This window comes from Arachis hypogaea, chromosome 14 (genome assembly GCF_003086295.3).
Source record: "Arachis hypogaea cultivar Tifrunner chromosome 14, arahy.Tifrunner.gnm2.J5K5, whole genome shotgun sequence".
Classification (NCBI taxonomy): Eukaryota; Viridiplantae; Streptophyta; class Magnoliopsida; order Fabales; family Fabaceae; genus Arachis; species Arachis hypogaea.
The window spans coordinates 106,892,209-106,910,412 of NC_092049.1; the positions used below are offsets into that span (position 1 = coordinate 106,892,209).

General features: G+C 38.6%; 2 non-coding genes across 2 annotated transcripts; both read left to right on the forward strand.

The window, feature by feature from the left end:
* Positions 1 to 317: 317 nt before the first annotated feature.
* On the forward strand, positions 318 to 425 carry LOC112745077 (small nucleolar RNA R71). Its single transcript, XR_003173023.1, has one exon. It is a non-coding gene; the product is annotated as a small nucleolar RNA R71 (small nucleolar RNA).
* An 11,871-nt stretch (positions 426 to 12,296) lies between these two features.
* LOC112745504 (small nucleolar RNA R71) lies at positions 12,297 to 12,403 on the forward strand. The gene has a single exon (XR_003173429.1). It is a non-coding gene; the product is annotated as a small nucleolar RNA R71 (small nucleolar RNA).
* Positions 12,404 to 18,204: the final 5,801 nt, after the last annotated feature.

An 18,204-nucleotide genomic window follows, 5' to 3' on the forward strand; every position in this document is an offset into this window, starting at 1 on the left:
GTACTGTTGGATAATTCCTTCAATCCATTTAGACTCTGAGAGATCATATTGACTTGCTGAGTCAATATTTTATTCTGAGCCAATATGGCATTCAGAGTATCAATTTCAAGAACTCCCTTCCTCTGAGGCGTCCCATTACTTATAGGATTCCTCTCAGAAGTATACATAAACTGGTTATTAGCAACCATGTCAATGAGTTCTTGAGCTTCTGCAGGCGTTTTCTTTAGGTGAATGGATCCACCCGCAGAATGGTCCAATGACATTTTTGATAATTCAAACAGACCATCATGGAATATATCCAGGATGGTCCATTCTGAAAGCATGTCAGAAGGACACCTTTTCGTCAGTTCCTTGTATCTCTCCCAAGCTTCATAGAGGGATTCACCTTCCTTTTGTCTGAAGGTTTGAACATCCACTCTAAGCTTACTAAGCTTTTGAGGAGGAAAGAACTTGGCTAAGAAAGCCGTGACCAGCTTATCCCAAGAGTTCAGGCTATCTTTAGGTTGAGAGTCCAACCATACTCTAGCTCTGTCTCTTACAGCAAACGGGAAAAGCATAAGCCTGTAGACCTCAGGATCAACCCCATTGGTCTTAACAGTATCACAGATTTGCAAGAATTCAGTTAAGAACTGAAAAGGATCTTCTGATGGAAGTCCATGAAACTTGTAGTTCTGTTGCATTAGAGAAACTAATTGAGGTTTCAGCTCAAAATTGTTTGCTTCAATGGCAGGGATGGAGATGCTTCTTCCATGTAAGTTGGAATTTGGTGCAGTAAAGTCACCAAGCATCTTCCTTGCATTGTTATTATTTTCGGCCATGTATTTTTTTTCAAGATTCTCTGTAAGGTTTTCTCTGGATTGTTGTATTTTAGCTTCTCTTAGTTTCTTCTTCAGAGTCCTTTCAGGTTCAGGGTCTGCTTCAACAAGAATGTTCTCGTCCTTTCTCCTGCTCATATGAAAAAGAAGAGAACACAAAAGAAAATATGGAATCCTCTATGTCACAGTATAGAGATTCCTTATTCAGGTAGAAGAAGATATGAATAAAAGAAGGAGAATTCAAACGCAAGGGTGAGGAGTAGGTTCGAATTCTTAGATGAAGAGGAGTGTTAGTAACTAAATAAATAAATAGAAGGAGGTGAGGGAGAAGAATAATTCAAAAATTAAAATAAAATAAAATTAAAATAATTAGTTAATTAAAAAGGAAATTTGAAAAAGAGGGAAGGGATTTTCAAAAATTAGAGAGAGAGAATTAGTTAGGTAGTTTTGGAAAAGATATGATTTGAAACAAAAAGATAGGATTGATTAAAAAATTTGAAAATCAATTTTAAAAAGGTAAGAAGTTATAAAGGAGTTAGAAAAGATTTTGAAATTGATTTTGAAAAAGATGTGATTGAAACTTAATTTGAAAAAGACTTGAAAAAGAAATTTAAAAAGATTTGATTTTAAAAATTAAAGTTGATTACTTGACTAACAAGAAACTAAAAAGATATGATTCTAGAGTTTAAAGATTGAACCTTTCTTACTAGGTAAGTAACAAACTTAATATTTTTTTGAATCAATCACATTAATTGTTAGTAAAGATTTGAAATTATGAAACAAAATAAGAAAAAGATTTTTGAAAATAAATTTGAAAAGTTTCGAAAATTATGAAAGAAAAATGAAAAAAGATTTGATTTTTGAAAAAGATTTGAAAAAGATAGAATTTTTAAATTGAAAATTTGATTTGACTCATAAGAAACAACTAGATTTTAAAAGGTTTTGAAAAAGTCAACTCAAATTTTCGAAAATTTATGAGTGAATAAGGGAAAGATATTTTTTTTATTTTTGAATTTTTAGTGAAGAAAGAGAAAAACATCAAAAAGACTCAATGCATGAAAATTATGAATCAAAACACATGATGCATGCAAGAACACTGTGAATGTCAAGATGAACACCAAGAACACTTTGAATGTCAAGATGAACATCAAGAAATTATTTTTGAAAAATTTTCAAGAAAAGAAAACATGCAAGACACCAAACTTAAAAATTTTTATTCTTTAGACATTATGAATGCAAGAATGCATATGAAAAACAAGAAAAGACACAAAACATAAAAATGCAAGGATCAAACAAAGAAATTCATCAAGAACAACTTGAAGATCATGAAGAATGCAATGCATGAATTTTCGAAAAATGCAAGAAAGAGATAAACATGCAATTGACACCAAACTTAAAATTTGACTCAAGACTCAAACAAGAAACACAAAAATACTTTTGATTTTTTTTTATTTAAAATTTTTTTTTTGGATTTTTTGAAAATATTTTGGAAAAAGAAAAATAAGGATTTCAAAATTTTTAATAGGAATTCCAGGAATCTTGCAATATTAGTCTAAAGCTCCAGTCCAGGAATTAGACATGGCTCACTAGCCAGCCAAGCTTTCAGTGAAAGCTTCGGTCCAAAACACTAGACATGGCCAATGGCCAGCCAAGCTTCAGCAGGACATTACATGCATTAAAGTGATTTGTTGAAGCCTCAGTTCAAAAGAATTTAGACATGGCTTTACAGCCAGCCAGGATTCAACAAATCATCATGAAACACTAGAATTCATTCTTAAAAATTCTGAAGAAAAATATATTTTTGAAAATATTTATTTTTATTCATTTTCGAAATTAAGAATAAAAAAGGCTTAAAATTAAAATAAAATTACCTAATCTGAGCAACAAGATGAACCGTCAGTTGTCCAAACTCGAACAATCACCGGCAACGGCGCCAAAAACTTGGTGCGCAGAAATCGTGACAGTTGCATTCCTTGGTAACGGCGCTGAAAACTTTATACGCATGTTCATAATCTCAATTCTTCGTCACACCTTCGCATAGCTGACCAGCAAGTGCACTGGGTCGTCCAAGTAACACCTTACGTGAGTAAGGGTCGAATCCCACAGAGATTGTCGGCTTGAAGCAAGCTATGGTCACCTTGTAAATCTCAGTCAGACGGATTCAAATGTATTAAGAGATTATAGTGTACTGAAAGATAATTAAAATAGGATAGAGATACTTATGTAATTCATTAGTGAGAGTTTCAGATAAGAGTATAGAGATGCTTTCGTTCTTCTGAACCTCTGCTTTCCTGCTGTCTCCATCCAACTATTCCTACTCCCTTCCATGACAAGCTTTATGTAGGGCATCACCGTTGTCAATGGCTACATGCCATCCTCTCTGTGAAAATGGTCCAATGCGCTGTCACTGCATGGCTAATCATCTGTCGGTTCTTGATCATACTGGAATAGGATTTACTATCCTTTTGCGTCTGTCACTACGCCCAACATTCGCGAGTTTGAAGCTCGTCACATCCATCCCTTCCCAGATCCTACTCGGAATACCACAGACAAGGTTTAGACTTTCCGGATCTCAAGAATGGCCATCCATGGGTTCTAACTTATACCACGAAGATTCTAATATCTCGGACTCGGTCCTCTGTATTAGATATCCAAGAGATATTCATTCTAGCTTGTTTGCATGTAGAATGGAAGTGTTTGTCAGGCACGCGTTCATAAGTGAGAATGATGATGAGCGTCACATAATCATCACATTCATCATGTTCTTGGGTGCGAATGGATATCTTAGAGAAGGAATAAGCTTGAATTGAATAGAAAAACGGTAGTACTTTATATTAATTCATGAGGAACAGCAGAGCTCCACACCTTAATCTATGGAGTGTAGAAACTCTATGATGCACGGAAACTTGTCTCTCAACAATTTCCTTCGGTAAGTATACCGAATTATCGTCAAGTAAAAACTCACAATAGAGTGAGGTCGAATCCCACAGAGATTGATTGGTCAAGCAACTTTAATTAGAAGAATGTTCTAGTTGAGCGAAGCAGAATTTGGTTTGAGAATTGCAGAAAATTAAATGGCGGAAAAGTAAATAGCAGAAAACGAAAATGCTGGAAATAAAGAGCTGAATGTAAATGGCGGAAAGTAAATTGCAGAATCTTAAATGGGAATGGGGAAGATGCTCATAAAAGTAAATTGCAGAAATTAAAGAGAATGGGTAAGATCAGAAATGGGGAATTCATTGGGCTTAGGAGATGTTGCATTCTCCGGATCAAGTTCATTTTCATCTCTTCCTCAATCAATGCATTCATTGATCTCCTTGGCAATCTTAAGTGATTGAATTCTAATTCATTGGTAATTCAATCTCTCAAATCTTGATCAATAGCCAATTCCTTAGTCAATTGCTCATGAGAAGAGATGAAGTATGGTCACTGATTATACCACATGCATTCCCAAATCAAGTGTTGGTAGGATTATAGTCACCATACCCATCCAAACCCCAATTTGGTCCAACATGAGAAAGTATTTCTAGCATGATCTCTTCATTCCTCTTCCAAGGTTCAGAAGAGATCCAAGTATGAATAGCTTCTTTTCCAGGATAACTACCCAATTAGATGAAGATTGAAAGCTTTCTAGTAAAATCAAGAGAAAAGAAAGAAGAAGAGTAATGAAAACTATTATTGATCCATCAAATTACAACAGAGCTTCCTAACCCAATGAAAGGGGTTTAGTTGTTCATAGCTCTGGAAATGGAAAATAAAGCTGGAAGATACATCATGAAAGTAAACAAGAGGTGCAGAGAAAGTAAAATTATACAGAGAGTAGTTCTCAAATTTCCCAGCTGCTCTCTTTTCTAATTCAAAACTACCCCTATATATACTACTCTTTTGATCTTCTAGTTGGTTCTTCAAGTCTTGGATATGGGCCTTTGGATCTTGAGTTTGAAGCAGTTATCCTCTTTAGTGGGCTTAGCTTTACTTGCAGAGAGAAAGTGTGAAGCAGGCAAGGACTTTAGCTTAGGACGTTAGTGGCGTTAACGTTAAGTGAAAGTGTGGGTTCGAGAACGTTAGTGACAATCACCTTTTTCACTAACGTTCCTAACCCAGGGATGATCTACGTTAACTTCAACGTTAGTGGCATCAACATGACCACTAACGTTGCCTCTTGGTCCTTCGCACACGTTATTGGGAATTACCTTTTCCAATAACGTTGAGAGTCCTCCCTTCCCCCTACGTTAGAGTTCACGTTTGTGAGGCTAACGTGACCTTTAACGTAGGCTTGCCAAATCATTGAGAACATTAGTGACACTTACCTTTGTCACTAACGTTTCAAAGCGCCCCTACTTCCCATGTTAGAGTTCACGTTAACTAGGTTAACGTGGCCTCTAACGTGGTGGTGATAGCCATCTCCGACGTTAGTGACAAAGGTGAGTGTCACTAACGTTGGCTCATCATTCTTTCATCCACGTTAGCTTCCGCGTTAACTAAGTTAACGTGGGAGTTAACGTTGAACATAGTGGTTTAGTCCAATGTTAGTGACAAAGGTGAGTGTCACTAACGTTGGCCATTCTTTTGCTTCCCTACGTTAGAGTCCACGTTAACTAAGTTAACGTGGCTCTTTACGTGGCCAAATTTGAGCTTGGTCCAACGTTAGTGACAAAGGTGAGTGTCACTAACGTTGGCTTCATTTTCTTCTTCCACGTTAGAGTTCACATTAACTTGGTTAATGTGACTCTTAACGTGGGTTATGATGGCTTCAAGGACGTTATTGGCGATTACTTTTCTGATTAACGTTGCAAGCTAGCTCCCATTCCACGTTAGTGGTCACGTTAGTTAGACTAACGTGGCTGCTAACGTGGTTCTTTCTAGCTTCCTTTGTCCTGAAATCAAGCAATAAAGTGCATCAAAGTTCTAATCCAAGTCATGAGACATACATCATCCAATTTGTCATTTAATTCTTGCATAATTCTCATGAAATCATGTAAATTGCACAATGTTTACTTGAACCAAGATGCAAGTGAAATTCTACCCAAAACTTGCTTATTTTCTAAGGAAATGCATGAAACTACCCTAAAACAGTAAAGAAAAGGTTAGTGAAACTGGTCAAAATGCCTTGGCATCACAACACCAAACTTAAAGCTTGCTTGTCCCTAAGCAAGTACTGGAACAAGAGAATGATGAATGAAATGCTAAGAGAAATGAGTCATTATTGTGTAAGTCATGTCCTTGTTTTTATGGTGGTTTCATGCATAGCAACTTAGGTTCATTCCTTCACTGGCTTTCAGACCTTCACCATGTCCTGGAATACTCACTTGATTGCACCCTATGAGACTTTTATTCATTGATCCTTTTATTGTTTTTAGGGTTTGATTGTGTTCTTAGGCTGAGTGCTATGTGAGGGGGCGACTCTTTAAGATAAGCTTTCAGTCAGCACTCCCAATCCAGTTGGTTCAAGGTGCTAGGTGTTGAAACACCCCTAAGGACTTACTCCCTCAAGTCTCTTTCCCCCATACATACACACCACAGGCACATGGCTTATTTATTTTCTTTCTTGAGACCTTGGTGTCCAGCACCTCTTTGGGTTACTAAGTGTTCTGTAGCAAGGGTTACTCTTGATAGTGGACTTTCAGCTGATAATCCCGAGTTAGTTAACCCAAGTTACCAAGTGATAAGGCACCCCTAAGAGCTTATTCATCCAAGTAAATCCCTTACACAGGAGCACCACAGACACATACCTCAAGATTCAAACCCTTGGTGCCTAGCCTTATTTCTTACTCTTTTTCTTTTATTCTTTAACTTTCATTTTTCTTTCCCTTTTTCTTATTGGGATCTTGTTATTCAGCTAGTCTCATGGGGTGTGTTTCAAGCATATGATTCCAGATAGATAGTTGCCTTCCCACCTTATTGGTGAACTAACTTAGCTAATCTATTTCCACCCCACAAACTTAGGAACTTACTCCACAATATGAACATTACTCTGGTCTTCCATAACATCTCTCTTTTTATTTGATCTTAAGGGGACAAGCTTACAAGTAAGCAAGGTGAGAATGTAGCAGGTATCGTGGACAGCACACATATGACAAAAGTAGTAAAAACAAACATTAAATTCTACTAATTTAAACTACTAAGTAACTATTAATCAAGTGCACCTTTGGACTTCCAATTTTTAGCATTTCAAGTATATGGAATTAAGTAACAACACAACCTTTGGGTGATGGTTTCTAGCTGTCCCCTTGTTGTCATCATTCATAGTTTTTGCTCCTTCACTTTCTTGGATGATGTTGCACCATTTCCTCAGAAGGTTCCTGCAAAATTATTGGAAGTTGCTTGTTCCCAAAGCACTTGAGAAATAGTTAGCTTGCACGTATGCTTGTGAATTTCTGAACTTAATTTAGTGTGTGAACACCAATCTTAGTTCCTTGCCTAGTACAACAGATTGCATACTTACAGAGAGCCTCATATGTTGTTATTAACAAAACAACTATTAACTAAAGACTAAACTACTGCTAAGTGGTTCCCCTGATTGGTTGGAGCTAGCAATTTGTCATTGGGGTGTAGTGTGATTCTAACTAATATCTTTGGTGGAACACCAAACTTAGAATTACACTTTCACTCTTGGATTTGTTTTGGTGTGGAACACCAAACTTAGCTCCTCGCAATACAGGAAAAACAGCTTGCGATCTTTATTGAAATGACGATGAAAAAGAAACTACCTTAGGTTGGGTTGCCTCCCAACAAAGCGCTCTTTTAGCGTCGCTAGCTCGACGATTCCTCCATTACTTGAGATGATACTTCACTTTGGGGTTTTCCCCCATGTTGCCCATATAGTGTTTGAGCCTTTGTCCGTTCACAGTGAAAGTCCTCTCAGAACTTTCATCCATGATTTCTATGTGTCCATATGGGGAGACTTTTGTGACAAGAAAGGGTCCTTACCACCTTGATTTGAGTTTTCCTGGGAACAGTCTCAATTTGGAGTTGTAGAGGAGTACTTGCTGCCCTTTTGCAAAACTCCTGGGTGCCAGATGGAGGTCATGCCTTCTCTTCGCCTTTTCTTTATAAATCTTGGCATTTTCATAGGCTTCAGATATAAATTCCTCCATCTCTTGCAGCTACAGAATCCTCTTTGCACCAGCAGCAATGCTGTCAAAATTTAGTATCTTGAGAGCCCAGAGAGCTTTGTGTTCCAGCTCCAGTGGTAGGTGACAAGCTTTCCCATACACCAGTTGATATAGGGACATCCCGAGTGGTGTTTTGAATGCTGTTCTGTATGCCCAAAGAGCATCATCCAACTTCTTCGACCAATCCTTTCTTGATGCTCCTACAGTCTTTTCCAAAATCCTTTTTAGCTCTCTGTTAGATATCTCAGTTTGCCCACTTGTTTGGGGATGGTAAGGCATTGCAACCTTGTGTTTCACCCCGTATCATAGGAGAAGATCTTCTAGTGGTCTATTACAAAAATGGCTTCCTCCATCACTAATGAGTGCTCGTGGGACTCCAAACCGGCTAAAGATATTCTTCCTGAGGAAGTTCATGACCACCTTGTTATCATTTGTTGGGGTTGCAATAGCCTCCACCCACTTGGAAACGTAGTCCACTGCTACCAAAATGTACTTGTTTGAATATGAGGTTGGGAATGGTCCCATAAAATCGATTCCCCATACATCAAACAGTTCCAGTTCTAAGATGAAATTTTGTGGCATCTCATTTCTTCTGGGCAAGTTTCCAGCTCTTTGGCATTCATTGCAGTTCTTTACTAGTTCTTTGGCATCCTTGAAAATGGTGGGCCAAAAGAATCTGCTTTATAACACCTTGACTGTAGTTCTGTCCCCTCCAAAATGGCCTCCATAACATGAGCCGTGACAATTCCACAAGACCTCTCGTCCCTCTTCTTCTGAAACACATCTTCTCAGGATTCCATCTGAACACTTCTTGAAGAGATATGGCTCATCCCAGACAAAATATTTTGCATTATTTATGAGCTTTCTTTTTTGATGTTTGTTGATCTCTGGAGGTAAAGCCCCAGTTGCCTTGAAGTTGGCAATGTCTGCAAACCATGGTGCTTTGTGAACTGTCATCAACTACTCATCAGGAAAGAGCTCATTTACACTTGTATCATGTGCTCCACCTTTATCATGAGAGATTCTGGATAGGTGATCCACTACCTTGTTCTCCACTCCTTTCTTGTCTCTAATTTCAATATTGAATTCCTGCAATAATAAGATCCATCTTATTAGTCTTGGTTTTGATTCTTGCTTGGCAAATAAATATTTAAGTGTTGTGTGATATGTGAAAACAATCACTTTAGCACCAATGAGGTATGATCTAAACTTGTCAAATGCAAATACTATTGCCAGCAACTCCTTTTCAGTAGTGGTATAATTTCTTTGAGCATCATTGAGGACTTTGCTAGCATAGTATATCACATAGACTAAGTTATCTTTCCTCTGCCCTAACACGTCCCCAATTGTAAAATCAGATGCATCACACATCAATTCAAAAGGTAGGTTCCAATCAGGTGGGGAAATGATAGGGGTAGAGGACAACCTCTGTTTCAAATTTTCGAATGCTAGCATGCATTTTTCATTAAAGACAAACGGTGTATCAGATACAAGGAGATTTCTCAAGGGCTTGGATATCTTTGAAAAATCTTTAATAAACCTTCTGTAAAAGCCAGCATGCCCTAAAAAACTCTTAATTGCCTTGACATCACTGGGTGGAGGAAGTTTTTCAATAAGTTCCACCTTAGCTCTGTCAACCTCAATGCCTTGGTTAGAAACCTTATGGCCAAGGACTATTCCTTCAGTTACCATAAAGTGACATTTCTCCCAGTTCAAGACTAGATTGGTCTCTTAGCACCTTTTCAATACCAAGGCTAGGTGATTTAAGCAACTAGGAAAGAAATCTCCGAATACCGAAAAATCATCCATAAAGACTTCAATGAATTTCTCTATCATATCCGAGAAGATAGAAAGCATGCAGCGTTGGAAGGTTGCAGGCACATTACATAGCCCAAATGGCATGCGCCTGTAAGCAAACACTCCATATGGGCAAGTGAATGAGGTTTTCTCTTGGTCTCTGGGATCAACCACTATTTGGTTATATCCTAAATAACCGTCGAGAAAACAATAGTATGCGTGTCCTGCGAGTCTTTCCAACATCTGATCCATGAATGGAAGGGGAAAATGATCTTTTCTTGTAGCTTCATTTAGTTTTCTGTAGTCTATGCACATCCGCCATCCTGTGACGTTCCTGGTGGGGATTAGTTCGTTCTTCTCATTTGGGACTACAGTGATTCCTCCCTTTTTTGGTACGACATGCACGGGGCTGACCCAGGGGCTGTCTGAGATCGGGTAAATTACCCCTCCCTGCCATAACTTCATAACTTCTTTCTGTACCACTTCCTTCATGATTGGGTTCAGCCTTCTTTGGGATTGAATGGATGGTTTGGCATCATCTTCCAACAGTATTTTATGCATGCATATGGCCGAACTGATCCCTTTCAGGTCAGCGAGGGTCCATCCAATGGCATCCTTATGCTTTCGCAACACTTGGAGTAGTTCATCCTCTTGATCTTGGCTGAGGGATGAGTTTATAATCACTGGGTAGCTTTCATTCTCGCCTAAGTATGCATATTTGAGAGCGGGTGGCAGTGCTTTGAGTTCAAGTTTTGGTGCTTCTAACTTTTCATTCTCTTTCTTTGGTGCACCTTGTATATGAATCTCTGTTGTTGTGGCCTCTTCACTGGACATTGATTCATCCTCTGTCAACCCTTCAGGTTCTTCTTCTTCAAAGCTCTCCTGCACTGCATCTTCCAGTGAGTCCAACCTCATACATTCTCCCAATTGTTCTGCTGGGTAACTCATGGCCTTGAACACATTGAATGTCATCTTTTCATTGTGTAATCTCAGGGTGAGGTCACCCTTTTGGACATCAATTACAGCTCCAGCAGTGGCCAAGAATGGTCTTCCCAGGATGATAGAGGCCTTGGCTTCCTCTTACATGTCCAACATTACAAAGTTTGCTGGGAAGATAAAATCACCCACCTTCACCAGCAAATCTTCTACTACACCATGAGGGAACTTGAACGATCGGTCTGCCAGTTGTAGGGCCATTTTTGTTGGCTTAGCCTCCTCGATTTTCATTTTTCTCATCATAGCTACTGACATCAGATTTATGCTGGCTCCTAAGTCACATAGAGCCTTCTCCACTGTGATCTCCCCTATAATACAAGGGATCTAGAAGCTCCTAAGATCTTTCAATTTCTGAGGTAATTTATGCTGAATGATAGCACTACATTCTTCGGTTAGTATCACAGTTTCGTTGCTCTTCCAACTTCTCTTCTTAGTCATTAACTCCTTGAGAAACTTGGCGTAGAGCGGCATTTGCTCTATTGCTTCAGCAAAGGGTATGTTGATTTGTAGTTTCTTGAAGATTTCCAAAAATCTTAAGAACTGGTTGTCATCCCCCTTCTTCTTCAATTGCTGAGGGTATGGGACTCTTGGAACGTCTGGCTTCAGTATTTCTCCTTTTTTTTGCGGACTCGAAGTGGAAACTTGAGCTCCATCTTGCTCTTCTTCCCTTTCATTTGAGCCCTTTTCTTGTGGTTTCTGGGAGGCTTCTTTCAGTTCCTTCCTACTTCTGAGGGTGATAGCCTGACACTCCTCCCTTTGGCTTGAGTCAGTATCACTGCGAAGGTTGTTGTTGGGAATTTGCTTGAATAGGTAGCCAATTTGTGTCTCAAGTTTCTTGATGGCAGCATCTTGATTCTGCATATTGGACCGCACTTCTTCTCGAAATGCCTTACTATCGTGAATCTCTTTGCATATGCCTTCAAGTAGGTTCTCAATCCTTGAAAGTCTGTCATTAGATGATGGTGGGTTGGGATTGGAGGGATGAGAAGGGTTATTTTAGTTTTGGTATGGATGTGGAGAGGTGTTGTTAGGGTGGTGTTGATATGATCTCTGTATGGAATGTTGATGAGCTGCATTGTTGTTGGTGTTGTGACATCTCTGATCTTGGCCTTGATCTTGTTGATTTCCCCACCTAAAGTTTGGGTGATTCCTCCAGCCAGGGTTGTAGGTCTTGGAGTATGGATCATGGGTCTGCTTGGGTGAGTTTCCAATGTAATTGGCTTGTTCATGCTCACCCTCTGCCTCTACATTCACCCCCTCTTGGGTTGCTGCTGAAGTGATGATTGCTGCTACTTGATTCCTCTCCATCTTCTTGGTGAGGTCAGCTAATTGCTTGGTAATGAACTTGTTTTGGGCCAGTAGTGCATCTACATTGTTTAGCTCCATCACTCCTCTAGTGTTGCCTCTTTTAGAAGCATATAAGTAATCATTCTCTGCTACCGTCTCTATGACATCTATGGCTTCTTCAATGGTCTTCTTCTTGTTTAGAGATCTCCCGGATGAGTGGTCTACTGCCTTCTTTGATTCATAAGAAAGGCCTTCATAGAAAATGTGTAGCTACACCCATTCATTGAACATATCTGGTGGGCACCTTCTTGTCAAGTCTTTAAACCTCTCCCATGCTTCATATAGAGTCTCACCATCTTGTTGTCTGAAGGTCTGTACCTCGCCTCTCAACCTGTTGATCCTTTGAGGAGGGTAAAATCTTGCCAGGAATTTATTCACCACATCTTCCCAGGTTGTTAAGCTCTCTTAGGGAAAGATTCCAGCCATTTAGATGCCTTATCCTTGAGTGAGAATGGGAATAAGAGCAGTCTATAGGCATCTGGGTGAACACCATTAGACTTCACAGTATCACATATCCTCAGGAAGGTGGTTAGATGTTGGTTGGGGTCTTCTTGGACACCTCCTCTGAACGAACAGTTGTTCTGAACAAGGGTGATGAGCTGTGGCTTTAGTTCAAAGTTGTTGGCATGTATGGTTGGCTTTTGGATGCTACTCCCACAGTTTCCTGGGTTTGGATTGATGTAAGAGCCTAGAACTCTTCTCTCTTGCCCAGCATGATTTGCTAGACCTTCTCTGCCATGGTTGTGAGCCTCTTCTTCATGATGGTTCTCCATATTCTCCTCCATGTTTGGTTCAAAGTATTCTTCCTCTTCCTCAGCACCAACTACTCTCTTTTCTCTTGCTTCCCTCCTTAATCTAAGGAAGATCCTCTCTGGTTAAGAATCAAAGGAAGTTGAAGCCCCGCTTCTTCTACCTGTCATACAACCAATAAGGCAAAAGCAACAAAATGTATGCAGAAAGTGTTTCTTGTTAGAAATGCTGTTAGTGTGAGGGATGCAATATATCAAACAGTTAGTGGGTTAGTGAACTGAATTGTAAATAACGAAGAAAGAGGAGTAGGGGGGAAGGGAAGAAAGTAACTAAAGCTGAAAGTAAATTACTCAAACAGAATTTAAATCAAACAAAAGAAAAATGCTCAATCTAGTTATCCTCCAATTTAATCATTGTTGATACAAAATCAATCCTCGGCAACGGTGCCATAAACTTGATGCACGAAAACTTGTCTCTCAACAATTTCCTTCGGCAAGTATACCAAATTGTCGTCAATTAAAAGCTCACAATAGAGTGAGGTCGAATCCCACAAGGATTGATTGGTCAAGCAACTTTAATTAGAAGAATGTTCTAGTTGAGTGAAGCAGAATTTGGTTTGAGAATTGCAGAAAATTAAATGGCAGAAAGTAAATAGCAGAAAACGAAAATGCTGGAAATAAAGAGCTGAATGTAAATGGAGGAAAGTAAATTGCAGAATCTTAAATGGGAATGGGGAAGATGCTCATAAAAGTAAATTGCAAAAATTAAAGAGAATGGGTAAGATCAGAAATGGGGAATTCATTGGGCTTAGGAGATGTTGCATTCTCCGGATCAAGTTCATTTTCATCTCTTCCTCAATCAATGCGTTCATTGATCTCCTTGGCAATCTTAAGTGATTGAATTCCAATTCATTGGTAATTCAATCTCTCAAATCTTGATCAATAGCCAATTCCTTGGTCAATTGCTCATGAGAAGAGATGAAGTATGGTCACTGATTATACCACATGCATTCCCAAATCAAGTGTTGGTAGGATTATAGTCACCATACCCATCCAAACCCCAATTTGGTCCAACATGAGAAAGCATTTCTAGCATGATCTCTTCATTCCTCTTCCAAGGTTCAGAAGAGATCCAAGTATGAATAGCTTCTTTTCCAAGATAACTACCCAATTGGATGAAGATTGAAAGCTTTCTAGTAAAATCAAGAGAAAAGAAAGAAGAAGAGTAATGAAAACTATTATTGATCCATCAAATTACAACAGAGCTCCCTAACCCAATGAAAGGGGTTTAGTTGTTCATAGCTCTAGAAATGGAAAATAAAGCTGGAAGATACATCATGAAAGTAAACAAGAGGTGCAGAGAAAGTAAAATTATACAGAGAGTAGTTCTCAAATTTCCCAGCTGCTCTCTTTTCTAATTCAAAACTACCCCTATATATACTACTCTTTTGATCTTCTAGTTGGTTCTTCAAGTCTTGGATATGGGCCTTTGGATCTTGAGTTTGAAGCAGTTATCCTCTTTAGTGGGCTTAGCTTTACTTGCAGAGAGAAAGTGTGAAGCAGGCAAGGACTTTAGCTTAGGACGTTAGTGGCGTTAACGTTAAGTGAAAGTGTGGGTTCGAGAACGTTAGTGACAATCACCTTTTTCACTAACGTTCCTAACCCAGGGATGATCTATGTTAACTTCAACGTTAGTGGCATCAACGTGACCACTAACGTTACCTCTTGGTCCTTCGCACACGTTATTGGGAATTACCTTTTCCAATAACGTTGAGAGTTCTCCCTTCCCCCTACGTTAGAGTTCACGTTAGTGAGGCTAACGTGACCTTTAACGTAGGCTTGCCAAATCATCGAGAATGTTAGTGACACTTACCTTTGTCACTAACGTTTCAAAACGCCCCTACTTCCCACGTTAGAGTTCACGTTAACTAGGTTAACGTGGCCTCTAACGTGGTGGTGATAGCCATCTCCAACGTTAGTGACAAAGGTGAGTGTCACTAACGTTGGCTCATCATTCTTTCATCCATGTTAGCTTCCACGTTAACTAAGTTAATGTGGGAGTTAACGTTGATCATAGTGGCTTAGTCCAACGTTAGTGACAAAGGTGAGTGTCACTAACGTTGGCCATTCTTTTACTTCCCTACGTTAGAGTCCACGTTAACTAAGTTAACGTGGCTCTTAACGTGGCCAAATTTGAGCTTGGTCCAACGTTAGTGACAAAGTTGAGTGTCACTAACGTTGGCTTCATTTTCTTCTTTCACGTTAGAGTTCACGTTAACTTAGTTAACGTGACTCTTAATGTGGGTTATGATGGCTTCGAGGACGTTATAGGCGATTACTTTTCTCATTAACGTTGCAAGCTAGCTCCCATTCCACGTTAGTGGTCACGTTAGTTAGACTAACGTGGCTGCTAACGTGGTTCTTTCTAGCTTCCTTTGTCCTGAAATCAAGCAATAAAGTGCATCAAAGTTCTAATCAAAGTCATGAGACATACATCATCCAATTTGTCATTTAATTCTTGCATAATTCTCATGAAATCATGTAAATTGCACAATGTTTGCTTGAATTAAGATGCAAGTGAAATTCTACCCAAAACTTGCTTATTTCCTAAGAAAATGCATGAAACTACCCTAAAACAGTAAAGAAAAGGTCAGTGAAACTAGCCAAAATGCCCTGGCATCACTCTACCGTTGAAAATACATAAGAATGAAGGTTCAGGCATGGCCGAGAAGCCAGCCCCCAAAACGTGATCTAAAGATGAAACTAAAGATGTAAATACAATAGTAAAAAGTTCTATTTATACTAAACTAGTTACTAGGGTTTACAGAAATAAGTAAATGATGTAGAAATCCACTTCCGGGGTCCACTTGGTGTGTGCTTGGACTGAGCATGAAGCTTTCATGTGGAGAGGTCATTCTTGGAGTTGAATGCCTGTTTGTAATGTGTTTCTGGCGTTTAACTGCACTTTGCAACCTGTTTCTGGCGTTTGACTCCAGAATGCAGCATGGAACTGGCGTTCAACGCCAGTTTGCGTCGTCTAAACTTGGGCAAAGTATGGACTATTATATATTTCTGGAAAGACCTGGATGTCTACTTTCCAATGCAATTGATAACGCGCCATTTGGAGTTCTGTAGCTCCAGAAATCCACTTTGAGTGCAGGAAGGTCAGAATCCAACAGCATCTGTAGTCCTTCTTCAACCTCTGAATATGATTTTTGCTCAAGTTCCTCAATTTTAGCCAGAAAATACCTGAAATCACAGAAAAACACACAAACTCATAGTAAAGTCCAAAAATGTGATTTTTAATTAAAAACTAATAAAAATATACTAAAAACTAACTAAATCATACTGAAAACTATGTAAAAACAATGCCAAAAAGCGTATAAATTATCTGTTCATCAATGTCTCACTGGTACTTCATCACGTAGCCACGTAACAGGAGTCTCATATAGAGGATTTAGGTTAAAGTTTGCATACACATGAGGTGCAAACGTTGGTTGGTCTCACAGTATATACATATAAACAGAAAACGAATCTCGCTCTAGACTCAGAAGACTACCCAGAGCAGAACCCTTTTGCAGAACGATCATCAGTGGACTACGGAAGGATACTCTTGCTTCCATCTAGAGGGGGAAGGGAGAGAGAAGAGGTAAGAACTGGGGAGTTCTTAGTAGGGTTGGGGTTATTAGTTACGTTCACTAATTCCGTATTGTTTAGCAGACAAGTACCAGAATACAAGAAGCAGTAAATAGAAGATATAGATAAATAGAGAAGATGGAGAAAATAGATAGCAGAACATAAACAGAAGAATACAAGAAAATAACACAAACACAGAGAATCGAATACAAACAACGAAAGTATACATTCATACAACAATCATAACAAAGGAAATGCACAACCAAGTATGATGCATGTCTAGCCCTAGTGCAGGTAATGAGCTCATTTGTCAGTTACATACCCGCTCCCGACGTTACCCGGAGTCCTCTGACCAGGTAAGGCTTCCCTGTTGGCAATCCCCTCGCAAGAGTCTTTTGACTTGTGAGGAAAACCATTGTAACAGTCCTTTGACTTGCAGGGTGGCACTAGCAACCCACTCCAAGAGTCCTTTGACTTGCATGGCGGAGCTAGTTAACTTATATCTACCCAACACACTCACTGTAAGAGTCCTTTGACTTGCAGGAGCACACACGCACACACTCACTATAAGAGTCCTTTGACTTACAAGAGTATATGCTAGTTGTGTTTTCTCGATACCTATGTAAGAGTCCTCTGACTTACAGAATAACATTATAGCTAAGTATCCCAAGGAAGCGCTCTTAGTGGTCATACCACTATCTATCTGACTGCCTCTCTGCAGCAGATTCTTACATAGCCATTCTCATTATCATCATTCATTATCATTCTCATTATTCATCATCACTTTCACATTCTTATGCAATACCTCTTTCTTTCTCTGTTCAATTATACTATATAAACTTTACAGCTTTTACTTTTACAACATCTTAACTCAAACTATTTCTATTTATCAGATCACTCTTTTCTCTTTGTCTTTTTACTCTGATCTGATTACTCTTTTCTCTTGATCTCTTTACTCTACTCTGGTTACTCTATTCTCTGTATCTATTTACTCTGCTCTGATTACTCTTTTCTCTATATCTCTTTACTTTGCTCTGGTTACTCTTTTCTCTGCTTAACATATATATTTAAAGCTTTTGTAAATTTTGATACGAATAGTTAGCCTGTCCCAAGTATAGGTTCATTAAGTCTATACTGAAACAGTTTAACTTTTCATATAATACCTAACCCTAGCCACAACTCAAGGGCTAACTATGTTTTCCTAGTTCGTTCACTAATCTCTGTCTGTTTTTCTGTCATTAAAACTTTACAAACTTTTCTTTGGTTTTTACCTCTTCTCTAACTTTTTATCTTTCCTTTATCTTTGCCTCACTAACATGTTATTACCACTCCGTAAGTATTTGATGAAGGTAATTATGAGATTCTGTGCTTAAATTTATCTTTGTAAAGCTTTTACGAAAAACTGCCTTTTCTGCATTATTTTATTATTTTTATTAAAATATTATTTCTAATTAAATATTAATATTTAATATTTTATTATTATTTATTATTTTATTAATATATTTTTGAGATTTACCATTCCTTACCCTAAAAGTTATATAAATTCACTTTTTACCACCCGTAACTTTAATATTTTTGCTTTAACCACCCTAACTTCCAGAAATTACAAAATAACCCCCAAACACCAAAATTTTTACTTTCTTGCCCTTTTTAAGATCTAAGGCCTGTTCTTCAATGTTTTTCATCACACTCAAAGTGTTCTTCATGTTCTTCGTAAATTTTTCAGATTCTTTCTCTATTTTTACCCGT